We start from the raw sequence: 14,824 nt of genomic DNA, 5'->3' as shown, positions 1-14,824 counted from the left end.
AACATGGGGGGGTCGCCGGCCTGACGTGTTCTCTGTGCCGGGGTGGACCCTGACATTTTTTTTTTAATCACGCAGCTAGCTAGTGTGCTCCGGTGTAGCCTCCATTCAAGTTTAAACAATACAGACGTGATGCGCCTTTTATTTGCGGACACAACTTTTCCCTTTAGATGCTGGGGAAAAAAAAAAAACGTGTGTGAACAAGCAGGCCGGGCGAGTTTCGATTCATTGGAAAGTGAATTCAATGTGGTTTCGAGAGTGTTTTTGATGCCATGATTATTTGTCCCTGTTTGGATCCATTTTCATTGATGTGTTTCTGAGATAAGTGCACCAAACCAGTTTTTTTGCACCAAACAGCCGGTGCTCCTCCCACCAGCAGGCTGTTTGTAACCCGGAAGCCAACCGATCCGGTCTGGTGTGTCTGTCGTTACAATGCAGGATTATTCCGCTTTGTAGTCACATGGGCTCCATGAGTGTGTGTTCTGTCAAATGAAGGCACTGTCACTCCCTGCAGGTCTCATGCACATGCATCCTTCCGCCGCGTGCAACCGCACAGCATGGCTGATGCATTCCTGTATTAATCTTCAAGGGCAGGTGCTCAGTCTTTCTCAGGGTGACATTCACCTTTTTCAATTATGTTGATAACTTGATTGCGTTGTATAGCCGAGGGCCAAACCTCGGGGTTAGGAGAGGTTTACCGCTTCCGCATGGTTCAGGGGAACTTGATCTCGCTCCAAGGCTGAAATTTGCATCAGGGTCTAACCTTAGCACAGATAATGAGCAGTTCCACGTGTCACACGCTTGTTAGGAATTGTGCTCTTTCTTTACAAGCCCTACTTTATCCGATTATTATCCGTGGTGGCCACACACTTGGTACATGCAGCGTCTTACCTATGGTATTTTGCCACGCTTCACAGTCACGTTAGGAGATGTTTTGCCTCGGTGAAAGCTATAAAGTGGCATCAGTTTCCACAGTTACAGAGCAAGGACTGCTTAGCTCTTCGGAAATATGTCCAGAAATGAAAGCAAAGGCATTCTTTGATATAAAAAAAGCCCTCACAGCGATGAGTGGTCTGCATCTGTTGTTCTCCAACATTTTTCTCTTGGACCCTGAAAACAAAGCCATGCTTGAATGGAGCCTTCTGTTGCAGGCTTAAATGTGCAACATGGTGAAATTCAGTCACCAAGTGCTTCTTTTTTTAATGAGAAAAAACCCATCTTGCAACAATCACCCTCTCCCTGTAGCCATCCTCTGACCCTGCGTGTAATCCTGATCAGCTCACTGAGAACCATTGGCCTACATTATTTTGCAATAGTTAACACTCTCGGGCATTCTTCGGTGTGTATGTCAGCACCAGTGCCAGATTAACACATAAACCTGACTCCAGAGAGTGCTGTTTTTGCCCTGAATGTTAAATATGCCATTATTCTAATACGTGTTCTCTGTTTTGATATATTCTGTTGACTCCAAGAAATGAGCCTTTATCTCTCAAAAAGCAAGTTTTTCTATGATTGTGCCGCAACGCGTTTTATTACGTCTGCAGGCACAATCGGTGGCTGATTAGAAGTGGTCGTCACTCCCAGGCACGCATGATTAGTGCCGTTGTCATCCGAACGCTTGGATGCTGTTAGTGATTTTCCTCTGCACAGAGCTCCAAATTATCTACAGTTAACCATTACATTAAACAAGCTGGCAATTTGAAGAGATTTGATTTACAAGCACCCAAATAACAAGCTTATTCTGCAATATGCAAACACCACAAACTGTACTGATAGTGTAAGCGAGTCCTTGATAAGATGTTCCAGCTATCTAGCCATGCTCATTTCAATTTCCTAATATGTAATTGTTTTAAAACCAGGCAGGCTTTAGTTGGCAGACAAGTGTGTTTCTTTCATGGACAAAAATAAATTCCAAAATTGTGTCATATGCATTTCACTGTCTTAAACCAACTCCATATTAATGCTCAGTCTTCTGCAGGCAAAGAGTCAGTGGATGGTTTCTGCCAAGAATATTGTTATGGCTGCCTGCTAGACTTTGCCTTGTGGAGGTTTAACTTCCCAAGTGTGCAGGTACAAATATGCACCCCCTTTCTGAAGTAATTGTATGAGCTGCTACTGCTGCCCCTCAGAAGAGTGATATGTGTTCCTGCTCCCTGTGTTGGCTTTTATACAAATTCTTTGTCCAGTTTATTGAGTTAGCGGCAGGAAAATTTAATTAGACTGGAAGCTGTATGGTGAAGGTTCATTGGAAGCAGTTGAGTTTTTTCCACCTTGGCTATGTCAGGGAACAATTCAGTCCGTTCTGACATTAGAAAGAAGGGAGGAGAAGCATCTCTGGCAGGCAAATAATGAGCTGGATACTCTGGTATAGCAGGACAGACACATACATTTACACTCACTATACTTTCACCGCAGCCTGTCAGCATCACAACTGCAGCTGCTGCTTCTTGCATGACCAGTTCTTTGCTTAAGATCTAGATGGATGCTTCCTATCTTCTTATGTGTCATACAGGACGTTAGCTTTTAGTAGCCAAGTCCATTAAAACGGACATTATGCAGGATTTCCCATAGCATTATGACACTGCAGTGCAGCAGCTAAGAGTTCATTCACAGCACTTTAACTGAACAGCGGAAAAAACTACGCAGTGTGTGACCATATTTTGCTCTCATGTTTGGACGTGCTAGCTTTTGAGTCCTCTGCCTGACTGACAATGGCTCTTATCTTCTGATGTTACACACACACACACACACATTTCTGTTCATAAAGACAAAACAATGTTGGTGTGTGTGCGTAGAGCAGAGGAAGGACTGTTGCCCCCCCCCCGAACCCCGACAGCACCTGAGAGTTGAGTTGATAATCAATAAGTCAATTTTTCAAACAATCATCTTTTATTATGTGGGAATATTAAAAAGTTGCAAATCACAACTATTTGGAAGATTTGCTTTGTGTTTGCTGTTCGGTATTAGAACCGGATGAGTTAATCTTACCATCAGTGGAAAGTACCTAACCTGTTCTAAAACTATCGTCTTTCTTTCTGTTCCTCGGCTAATCCCGCCCGTGTGCTCTCTCCCTCACCTGCCTCTCAATACGTATATTGCAAAATGTAGGATGCACAGGTTTGAACATCTTTTAAGGCAAAACACAAACTAAAACCAACAAGTGAGATTTTACACCTAAAATGTCAACTGCTTCACAGAATTCTTCCACTCTCTCAAACAACACTTTGCTTACCGCTCACACAGGATGCTGATCTCGTTGATAAAATCGTTTTTGCTGCAAAAATGTGTAAAGTGCTGCAAAAAATGAAATTGCCTCACAAGTGATTTTACAAGCTCAGCTTTTTTTCGTAAGCTGGCAAATTTGTGTGGTTTGTGGTTTTTGTGTGTTCGCGCTCTCCCTCTTACACACACATCCTGTTTTTGCCATCCTGTCTTTTTCCACACACTAAAAACATGACTTCTAGCTGAAAGTAGATTAGGCCATCCCAGTAGCAGCTGCTGGCACAGCAACACGGTAGCCAGAGCAGTAGTGTGGGAAAATGGAGAATAAGTCGTGATTGATCTTCCTACCAGACACTTGGCTGGTGCTGTGATCCCTGCTTAAACCCCCCGACTGACTGTCCAACAGCTTATGAAATATTCAGTGTGGATACAGTGTCCAGTTACCTGCAGCACAAAACATTTCAGGGTGCTCCCTTCCCTGGTCATCACAATAGACAGGTTTCCTCGACTCCCATTGATCATTGTTTAATAGATTGTAGTTACCACGGCAACTTATTAGCCATTTCACAGCATACATCACTGCCAATGACTGTTTTGGCTCATGCTCTGTTGTCTCCACTTCAGCCTTGCAGTTCAGGCTCTCTTGCACAGGAGTCATATCACAACATGTAGGAGACATGAAAACAACCCCCCCCCCCCCCCCCCCCCCCCCTTGCAGAACTGTTTTATATTTTGGTTTCTCCCCATTCAGGGGGCTTGATGTCAAGCCCCCGATGATTAAGTGCTATTTCCCAGACGGGGCCTCCCAGCGGACTAGTGTCAGGCATAACAGGGGAGTCCATGAATCTGAGGTGTGCTGCATGTGTGAGAGATCTGTTCCAGGGCACCTGGGGCATGTGTGGATGAGCGGCTTCTGACGGGAAGAAGCATCAGGCTTGAGGAAGCCACTGGCTATCAAAATAGAAGGCACACAAACACATTAATACCAGATTTGGATGGCTGTTGTTTGTTCTACAGAAGCCTGGTTTTACAGTGTGAGTTATATTAAAGGTGGGCTAATTATTCAAAACACCAGCAGGATCATTTTTATATTGCATAACTGTTTATGCCTGCTTAAATGAATGTCTTCCTTTCTTCATACCCTTTATTCTGGGGTTATCCTCTTTGCTGTGCAAACATTTGTGTATTCAGGTTTTTGCAGGCTTTTCTAGGATGCTGTCAAGGACAGTAACAAAAGGCAACCTACAGTATAAAGAACCGCACTGGTCAATTCCATCTTAGCTGAATTGAGGTAGAAAATGGCCTAGTTTTTAGGTCCCAACTTGCTTGTCTGCCAGTTTAGTGCAGGCCATTCTGAAAGTATTGGAAAAATTACCACCTAACAAGGGTTCCTTTCAGCAGCTTTGAGGCCACACAAGTCACAGATGCCTTGATGGCGACACCTTAATGGTAGCACAATTTGTCAGCATGATGAATTACCTCTGCAATATTTGTGTGCAGACCAGCACAATATAGGCGTCGACAGAATAAGTTAAGTTTTTAAACTTTACATTTAATTACGTGGGAGAGGCTTAGCATAGCTCGCTGTTTGCATAAGATACAGTACAATGCTGCCATGGCTATTATTCATTGCAAATTACATTTAGTCTGTCCTCTGCTCTACCTTTCTTAACGACAGTCCTGTAGCCCATGTTGGCAGTCATTCACTAATGAGCTTGTAAGAGCAATGTCCTCTGACAGCTTCGACCTGTGTATTACAACTATTTTCTCTTTATTGAAGTCGAAGGAGTGTGATCTTATGCTCTTACATCTTTCAGATATGACAGCAATGCTACACCAGCAACTGATAGCAAAAGTCCAATATTTTGTTCATGTGCTAAAAAAGCGACGAGACTTGAATGATCCTTATTCATTCACCGATTAATGACTAAATAAATGTGATTGTTCTTGTTAGCAACAGAGACAGGCAGACACTCCTGCAGACAATAGAGAAGTTCTTTGTGCAGATCATGACGCAACGCTGTGTTTTAACTTCATTGTTGCAAAAGAAAGCGACGCCCCATTTATCCAGGAACATCAATATGAATTCAGTGTTTATAAAGATCAGTTCTTCGTGTGAATGATTAGAAAAGAGTCCCTGCTGCTAAAGAAATCCTTGGAGAAACACTGATGCCCCCCCTCCCCCCGTCTGTTTGTCAGTAGGATCACATAAACTACAGAACAGATGAAACTTTATGGAAGGATGGGATGTGGGCGAAAGAACCCATTAAAATTTAACCCCCCCCAAATAAAATTATGCTGCAACCCCCTGCGTTTAAGTGCTTATCTGCCTCTGAATAAATGTGTCGTTATGATTTGAATACTTGCATTTGAGAAACACTGAGAAGAGTATTGATGTCAAAATGTGAGCCCACATGCCATGGCACAATGTTTGTCTGTGATAATGTTTTTTCAGAGGTTGTTATTTTGAGGAAGACGAGTCTTGCTCTGATGAAGGGATTGTCTAATAGTTTTATCGTGCTACAGTTGTTACAAGGTTCAAATTCAAAAGGCTTAGCAGATATTTAGATATTTACACCAAAGGCTGTTTTTACCTCTGCCAAGGAGGTTATTCTTTCATTACCATTTGTCTGTCTGTAAAAAAGGATTACTCAAAAACGACTGAACTGATTCTATGAATGTTTGGGGAGGGTGGGGCGCGACCCATGGATGAACCTGGATAAAGAGGCAGATCCAGGAATATTTTTTTGCCTTTTTTAACATAGCAACGTAGGGCGTTCTAGTTTTCCTTGTTTTGTTAAGAACACAAACGGTCTTGATATAACATTCAGTGTATCCACAACTGGAACTGCTGTTGTGTGTGTGGGCCTATGAACAAACCTGGATAATAAAACAAAATGTATCCCCCGTGTTCTCATCTACAGACAGTGCACAGGAACAACTGGACTAACTTCATGCACACAGACTGGCACATCAGTATGTGTCGGGCAGCGTGGGGATGTGTGGCTGATGCAGCTTTTGTCTCGCAGTTTGTTCTGTGTTGTCATGGGTACTTTGATGTGATTGTTGTTCCATGACCACCCAGCCTGCAGAACCCATCAGTCCAGGGAAAAGCTGGAGGAGCGGTGTTTGCGCTTAACAAATGCGAGGCTGTAATTGACGTCGCTCCTTTCAAGCTTTTGGGTTTTCCTATAGCGATTGTTGTGTACATCAGTAGTAGAACCGGTCAGCAGGCGGTCCCCATGCTTTTACTCAGTTCTACTACCAAGCAGAACCCACCATCACAATGAACATTTTGAACAAGTAATTTTACCCATAGTTTACAGGGTATGCTCTGAATATTAGATATTTTTTGAAAGGGGCTGCAAAACAAAAGACCAACAGGTGTAGATGATGTGCAGAGCCAAACCTAAAGTAGGGCTTATCCTGAGGGGAAATAAAATGTAGTTATACCTGCTTGTTATGACACACTCTTGTGTCTGTGGTTACTGTAGATTACTGTTGGTCTGACAGTTCCTGAATATTGGCTCTGTCTCGCTTTCTCCCCCTTCAGTTCTCCTCCATGTTAATTTTGAAGTAGTCCTAGATGCCCTCTGGATGGAAGGCAGGGATTGGTGGGGTGCAAGTGGGGCAGAAGGAACAGAGAGGATCTGTGCTTATCATACATCCCTGTCCGCTTACTGACAGGAGTCAGTGTGCAACTCTGTGGGCGAGTGCACCTGTATACTGAGAGGAGAAGAAAGGAGAAGTGAGAGAAAGAGTGGTAGGATGGTAGGAGGCGTAAAGGAAGAGAAGAAATGAATGCCTGCCAGACATCCAATCTGAGGGAGGTTTTGGTGGTGGAGCCAAAGAGGATTTAATTGTTCAGAAAACTGCTTCATCAGATGGTTTTGTGTGCATTTTCATGTTTGATGTCTGTTTTAATGCAAAGAACATCTTTTTTTCTTAAATATTATTGTTATTTTGTCAGCTTCTGCCTCAGGTTAAATTGAATGTCTTCTGTATTTGATAGATTACTTACAGCAGAGCCAATTTAACAAGATCAGCTGCTTAAAGCATCTCTAAAGCATTACTGAATACTTCAAATAGCTCAACGCAGCTTACTGTAGAGTAATTTTTCTCCCTCCAATTTAATCCCTCCAATGTTTTGCGGAAAGTCCCTAGAAATTCCCTGTTTAGCATCAGCAGCAAACCCAGGTAGATGGCTAAGAGCGGGCTTAATCAAATAAATCCCAAAGTAGTGGTTATTATGAAGGTTAGGTATTTGTAGCCACCCCGTGGTGTTTGTGTTCTCTATTCACAGTGAGCCGTTTGTGTTATATTAAGTCTCCACTGCAAGTTTTACATTGACGTTTGTATGCTTATTTCTGTGTGATCTCTGCTTAGGTGACTGGGTAGCTTTCAGTTTGAAACCTTTCAAATGCCTTTTGTGCTGTTGTCATTTAGATTATTCCGTCTTTATTGGAGTTATTTTATTCCCTCTCCTTGTTTCAAGGTGAGATTTCTGTGAGCCTATTGCATGTGTTCATACCTTATGCATTTGAATCTGATATTTTCTTTTCAGATTTTCTGATAAAGTTGTTGCTGCTCATCACAATCCTTTTTGGTCTTATTGCTATGCAGATAAACTAAATCCATTACTAATGCTGATTACTGTATTTCCTAGAAATGTGTATGTGTCTGCTGTCTCTTCTTCCACCACTCTGTTTTTAATGTCACAGTAAATCTCTTACCATGTCCTCGTTAATTAGAATATTTATACACTTTGGTGGAGCTGTCGTCTTTTTGGGATTCTGGCACCGACCTCACAACTTAATCTGGTCCTTGGGACCCACACGGTGGCTTCCCATAACTCTGAAGAAATCAGGATGTATCCAATGCAGAAGAAGATTTACTAATGGAATCATGAATCTATGTTGAGGACAGGAACTAATGAATATTTTCATGACTGATTAATCCGCTTCAGTCTGCTCTGTTAATTTAAACAATTATTGTTCACAATTTTGATCTAAGATGTGACGTATTTAGATTTGTGTTATTATAGCTGAGACTGACTCATGATTGGTTGAGTGCATGGATGGGTGGCACAGGTCAAAGTGCAATATGGTTGCACTTTATTCAGGATATTTTAGCCTCATTTTTTACTACAGGAGGAACTGGAGGTGTTTCATCCATCTAAATATATAGTCTATTCTTTGACTCTTTTTTTAAATTTAAGAAATTAGTACTGATTATTTCCTTAATATGTTGAGTGGCTTTGGTTTTGTTCTGAAAACAATGTGTCCAGATTATCACATCTTTCCATTTTGGCAAAACCTACTCTCATTTTCTCCAAATTCAGATGTGTCCATTGTTCAAATGTTTTTGTCTTGATGGTCATTCTCTTCAACCCATTGAGAGGGGGGATTACTTAATTGTCGCAGCCTAGCCACTGGCAAGCCCACCTGGTGTGACATTACGAAGCATTATGGTCTGAGGCTACAGTTTTGTTTTAGGTCACCAGAATAGATGACAGCCAGGAAAGGACACCACTGCCCAGGGTAGCTTTCTATTGTTGCGGGGCACAGATGAATAGAGGAGTTGTTCAGGGGCGGACTCAATGTCATCGACCTGCAGTGCCGGAGAGCCCCTGCCCGCAACCGTTTTAGACCTACACATGCGCATATATATGTGTGTGTGTGTAGACATGTTTTAACTTGTTGTCCTGGTTCTCTGTGTATCTCAAACTGGTAGTGCATGCGTACGTTTGAAACGACGGCTGGAGGATTCTTGCATGCTTGTGTCTGGAACGGTGGAGCCTCTGAAGGGGGATGTTTCTCGGCGGAGTGGGCAGAAGAGTAGTCTGGGCAGAGGATGGGAAATGACAGCTGGACGAATGGAGTGGTGTCAAGCAGGACAAAATGACAGCTGGAATAGATTGTCACTGTGTGAGTGGCAGAGAAAGACGAGCCTGTCAGGAGGCTGTCATATCGTGATTATCGAGCAGAGCAGCTGGCAGGTAGTCTAGGCGCGCTGCACCAGCTATAAAGTAAGGTAGAGCTTGGACCACGGAAAAGTCTGAAATGGGCCTGGTGTAAGCCCCCATTAGAGATGTGTAGATCATATTACATGCAGGTTGCAAGTGAATACAGGAATGCCGGACACACACGTGGTCCTACCTTTGCACGTTGTTTTTCACAAAATTGTCTGAACTTAGTTGTTTAGTGCAATTATTTTTACTGACCTCTAAAACCAATGACAGCTCCGGATCTCTATGTGGCAAAGGTGACATTTCTGCTCAAGAGGGGGAGAAGTGGAGGGAAACTGAGATTAAAAGTAGTCATCTGAAACAAATTATTCAAGAAAGTTGAAAGTCCCTAAAAATCCATTATAGGCATTAAATACCCCATGTGAGAGGTTTTTAACCCCTGAGAGCCACAGGTCTATATTTATTCAGCATTTTAGTCATATTTTATTATTGACAAACTTTTAGGTCATAGTCATTTTTAAGCACTGGTCTTCCACTATCATCTCCGTGCCAGTCAGAGTGACAGAAGGCATAATATATTGTCAGAGCTTGCCGAGAACTTGTTTCCTTCATGGAAACTGTGGGCATTGTTGGCATGCAGCTAACCTGCTGCTATAAAAAGTCAAAGGAGTGCTTTCAGAATAGCATGAGTCATTGTGGCTCCAGGCAACCTGCAGCAGGCATCAGTGCAATTGCAGGCCATTAGATACACAGTTTGTTGTTTGGCCTTAAGACATTTCCAATTTTAAAACGCAACCCTTTCAAATTCAAGTGAAAGATTATAGGCTTATCACTCAATGCTTTTTGACCCTGTTGGACTGAAGTAACAAGATGAGGCAGAACAAGATGTGTAATTCCCTCTGTCTGTCACCATGTACAAAAAACTTATGTTGCATCATTGACAGTCGAAGCAGACACATGCATCGACAGGTCCATTTTATTGGCCAATTTAAGTTAATTGTAGATAATATAAAGTATAATCGTTTTCTCATCCCACATCCCATTTCTACAGAAACAACAAATCTGCCGTCTCATTTTACCTTTTAACATCCCTCCACTCAATCCAGCCAAGCCTTGAGAACAGATTCTCTGATGTTATTAAATAAAACGACCCCCCCAACCCCTCAATTTAATGTGTCCTTGAGATACGAAGCACCACAGGAGTAGAAGAGCTTTTCCTTCCAAATGCTAATCATTGTCCCAAATGCCTCAGTCCCCCAAGTGTGCTGTGTTTGCTCAGCTTTTTCCAACCACAGGATGGACTGACCCACTTGATTTTGAGGTTTAGTCTCTGCCTACCACTGATACGCTGGAAACTTCCTGTCATCCTCAAAAGCTCTTGGTCTCATTGTTCACATTTCTGCCAAGCTGTTTTTGCTCAGTAGGGAGGAAGAAACCCAATGAGTCTTGGACTCTGTAGTTACTCAGTCAGAGCCGAGTCAGCCACCATATGGACGTCATGTTGATGCCAACATATCCTTTGCATGCCTCACATCTTCCTCTTGTTTTGTCAGGAGAAAACCTGGTGATGATGCAGTGTCTTGTATGTTGTTTCAACAGGACTTGGACTGGGTTTTGTTCATACAAAGATTAAGAAATCCATGTACACACACACTGTGTAAGATTTTATTTGTCTTGTCCATATTCACAAATCACAATTTGTCTCACGGGGCTTAACAAGGTGCAACATCATTAACCTTTAAGAAGAGTAAGGGAAAACTACCCAAACAAAACCCCTTGCATCATGCAAAGCCTGAAGGTATAATTTAGAATTAGCTTTTTATCTAAGCACAGGAGGGATATTATACATTCTTCCCTGGTTTTCATTTTTGCATTTTTCATCAAGCACAAATTTGATTGACTTCCTTCTTTTTGGACCCACGTTCCAAAGATTTTTTGAGTGATGTAAGAGCATTGCAGGAATAGTGAGAGGAATCCAGATGAGATTTTCTGCTGTGTAAGAAATAGTAAAGAGGCTTGGCTGACTACCATGTGTTCTAGGCCACTACTGCCAAGTCCTTGTAAAATTGAATGATACAATAATCATAGGGTCTTAAGGCGGCACTTCTTCTTTTACTCCCTTGAATTCTTTTTTTGTCACTATATCTTACATTCGCTCTATCTCTTAAGGATCCACCATGACAAGGTCTTTGGGGTTGACCAGCTTGCTTCATTTGAGATGATTTATGTTTTTCAGGAAGTCTCCTTTTGCTATTAGTGCATAAACTATAAAGTTACTTCTGGCTCTCTGTAAATGTCACAGTGACATTAATTAAATATAGCCAGTTGTTAATTTGACCCTCAATGTAATGATGTCACTGTTTGGAAATATAATAAATCATCAACTCTAGCTATAGATCTTCAATAGGCTTATTCACTTATTTTACTTTTGTCTTCTTGTGGTTTTTCTCTTTCCGACAATCACTGTCTTCCTGCCTCCCCCCTCCTGGTCCTTTGTATTTGACACTAAAATCAAAGCCTGTGAAGTTAAAGTGGGGCTGTGATGGTGTCGTCTTCTCTCTGAGAGGTTTTCATCTCAACCTGTGACCTTCAGAGCTTGTTTCTTTTTGAGCAGATACACTCTAGTTAGCGTGATCAAGGAGGACATTTCTGACACTTAAGCATTGAATCCAGCTCTGATGATGACACCTCTCCATTAAATGTGCTCCCAAAGCTTCATCGGAATATATGAAGGAGATCATTAGGCCCTTGATATGATTTCACTCAGGAGAGTTAAGTGACCTCCGACTTCGACATTTCCCTTTCAATGTAGTTCCAGCAATTTGGAAATTACTGTGGTCATTAAGATTTCATTTACCATGACTACTTATCTTGACCTTGAAACATACTTTTTCAATTCAAGTGGCAATCTGGGGGAGATACTATCCTCTGTCATTCTCACTTTTTTATTCGCTACATTCTTTGGTTTCTTTTATGGGTCTCTGCTCTCTCCCCATGAGTATGTCTTTGTAACTTAGCAAGCAAGTCTTGTACTCAATCTGCGATCCAACTCCCAGCCGGCCCTCCCTGCAGCCCAGAGTTTCATTCCAAAACAAGATGAACTTGTGGAGACCCTGGACAGCTCTGTCACCTGTCATCCTACTTGTCTTAAAAGTCACATAAACTTGGACCCTTCCAATGGTGTAGAAAATGATACAGTTTTAAACCTCAGTGTATCACAAGAAGCACTGTTGTCTTTCTGGTTTATGTGTATGTTCTGCTGACTTTGATTGCATGCTTACCCCCTGCAGTCAGTGTGCCGGCAAGCTTGTCAAAGAATATTATTTTTTGACTAAGCTCTTAGTGTTGCCGTCTGGTCACATTTGAAGTGATTTCCCATGTGATTTAGCTGCCAAAATCCATCCATGTTTCTCTTCTTCTTCAGGCCTTTAAGGCTGTTTAACTTTAAAAATGTCAATGTGGACTGTTTAAAACCTTTGGTGTTTTTGAATATTTTGCAATGTAGAACTTGTCTTGCAGAGAAATAATAAATTTAGTTTTTGGCTATTTTAGCTGTTGCTTTTATAACATTTTTAATTATTTTGAGCTGCCCTGATTAACAAATGCTTCAACCTTAGCTGCAGGGATTTGCTGCTTTTATTTGTCCTGAGTCATAGAAAATTGGTTGTATATTTTATTGTAATATGATGTCATTGGAAAAATTGGGGCCATTCGATTACAGAGAAGATTCAAAACAGCCAAATTAAGCTTGAGTAGCGTTTCATTTTAAGTGCATATGCATTGCAAGGTTTCTCTCCTTATGGATTTAACAGAATTGTATTAGACATAGTCCTTTAGTTTTGTTGATGCAACACAAAAGCCAAACTCTGGCTCTGGTGAATAATGAGGCCTTGTGGTGAGACCAGGTTTTTTTTGGCCACAAGATGGCCAGCGGGATGGTTGGATCAAACCAAGTAACTTTTTATTCAGACGGAGAGAAGTTGGGCCGCTCTTGTCCATCTGAGGTGTTGAGTTCATTAAATCCAGAATAAGATTAAATTAACCTTCACCAGAGCTATAACCACATGTTTCAAGATTCAAAGTATAACTACTTCTACCTCTTCATTGATGAAAAGAAGACAATTGTCAAGATTTCTGACATTAGCACTAAGCTTGTCTCTTTTAGAGGTGCGGGTCTGTGACATTAGTCTTGCTGTCTGCATCAGTATCATTAACTTGCAAAGGGAAATCAACGGGTCTGTTCCCTCTTCTGCATTTCTGGGCTGCAGTTCAATCAGGAGTCTTGGGCTGACAGAGTCATCTGTCTCTTTCTCCTTTTCCATCAGCCACTCTCATCATTGAAAACACACACTACTGCAGCTAGAGCTGGCATAATGGCATTACAACACTCCTAGGGAAGACTGGGTCCTATTTGATGGGGCCTTTTTTAGACCAAAGCTGATTTTGGCTGCGAATAAAACGTAGTCCCATCTCTCAGGCTGCCTGTAATAGGGTGCTGGATCTATCTCCCCCTCTGGCTGGGATTTGGAGATTTGCTACCCAGACAAGAGAGCGGGCGGAAGCCTTTGGTCTCATTCACTACTCCAAATCTGCTGGGAGTGGGGGAGAGAGTGTGGAGTTTATATCCAGGATGAGCTCATTGTTGTCTTATGTATTCTGTTTGCCCGGAGCCCCGTTTTCTACTAAGATGCTATCACTGCGCATTTCACACAGATACATTATCTGAGTGCTTCTGCTGCTTGATTTTTATCTTTGCTGAAGTTTCAAAGTCAGATCAGGGCAGCTGTGTTTTCAGTGAGGAATGAATGATTAGATTTGTGTTGGTGGGGCTTTTGTAGACACAATGCTCATACTGGAGCAGTGCTGACCACATGCCATGGAAAGCTTTGATATCCTTAATGAGGAGAACCAGAGGCAGCATAACAACTTGACATTAACTGACTGTTATAAACCACTGGATGTTTTCATCATGTTTCATGTTTTGTATCCACATTACAGCAACCTGGAGAGGCGTGGAAAAGGTTTCTCAGTTCTTCTCCAGTGTGACTAAAATTGGTCATGCAGCTGTTTTTGTGGGCACCACATGTCAAAGGTTCCATAAAATTGTGGTTACTTGGACAGTGACTCAGCTTGGGACAGAAGATCTCTTGCTGCTTCGTCGCAGTCGCAGAAAAAAACTCATCCCTCGGCTGAGATGCATTTGGGATGCCTCGACCTAAATGATGTGCAGCAGGGCATACAGCTACAGTATTCTCCATTTAGCCACAAGCAATCCTTCCTCCTTGGTACTGAGGCCCTTAAGCTTGCAAGCTTTGCCATGTCTGGGGTTATATTCAATTGGAGGAATGGCAAATGACTAATTGTTTTTCCTCGACTGGAAATTACCAGAGTCATTTTGCTCAACACCCCTCTAAACAAAGCAATGTCCTCTTCCCTCTTTACAATTATGCATGCAGAGTCACAGTTACGACAAAGTCGCTTTTCTGTGTTTTACAAGTTTGGGAAGCCCCCCCGTTGATGTCTATTCGACATGGTTGCTCATTAGATTGCGTGGATCATTAAGGGGTTTGCTACATCAAACAAGTGCTCTCTGGGCTGCATGCACTGGGCTCATGTTGCCTGTGTCTATCTCAGCTT

General features: G+C 42.1%; 1 protein-coding gene across 1 annotated transcript in view; it reads left to right on the top strand.

Moving 5' to 3' along the window:
- Positions 1 to 14,824, top strand: part of stt3b (STT3 oligosaccharyltransferase complex catalytic subunit B) — a 61,776-nt gene that overhangs the window by 874 nt on the left and 46,078 nt on the right. The window lies entirely within an intron of this gene.

This window comes from Paralichthys olivaceus, chromosome 20 (genome assembly GCF_024713975.1).
Source record: "Paralichthys olivaceus isolate ysfri-2021 chromosome 20, ASM2471397v2, whole genome shotgun sequence".
NCBI classification, from domain to species: domain Eukaryota; kingdom Metazoa; phylum Chordata; class Actinopteri; order Pleuronectiformes; family Paralichthyidae; genus Paralichthys; species Paralichthys olivaceus.
This window is presented reverse-complemented; position numbering and strand designations above follow the sequence as displayed.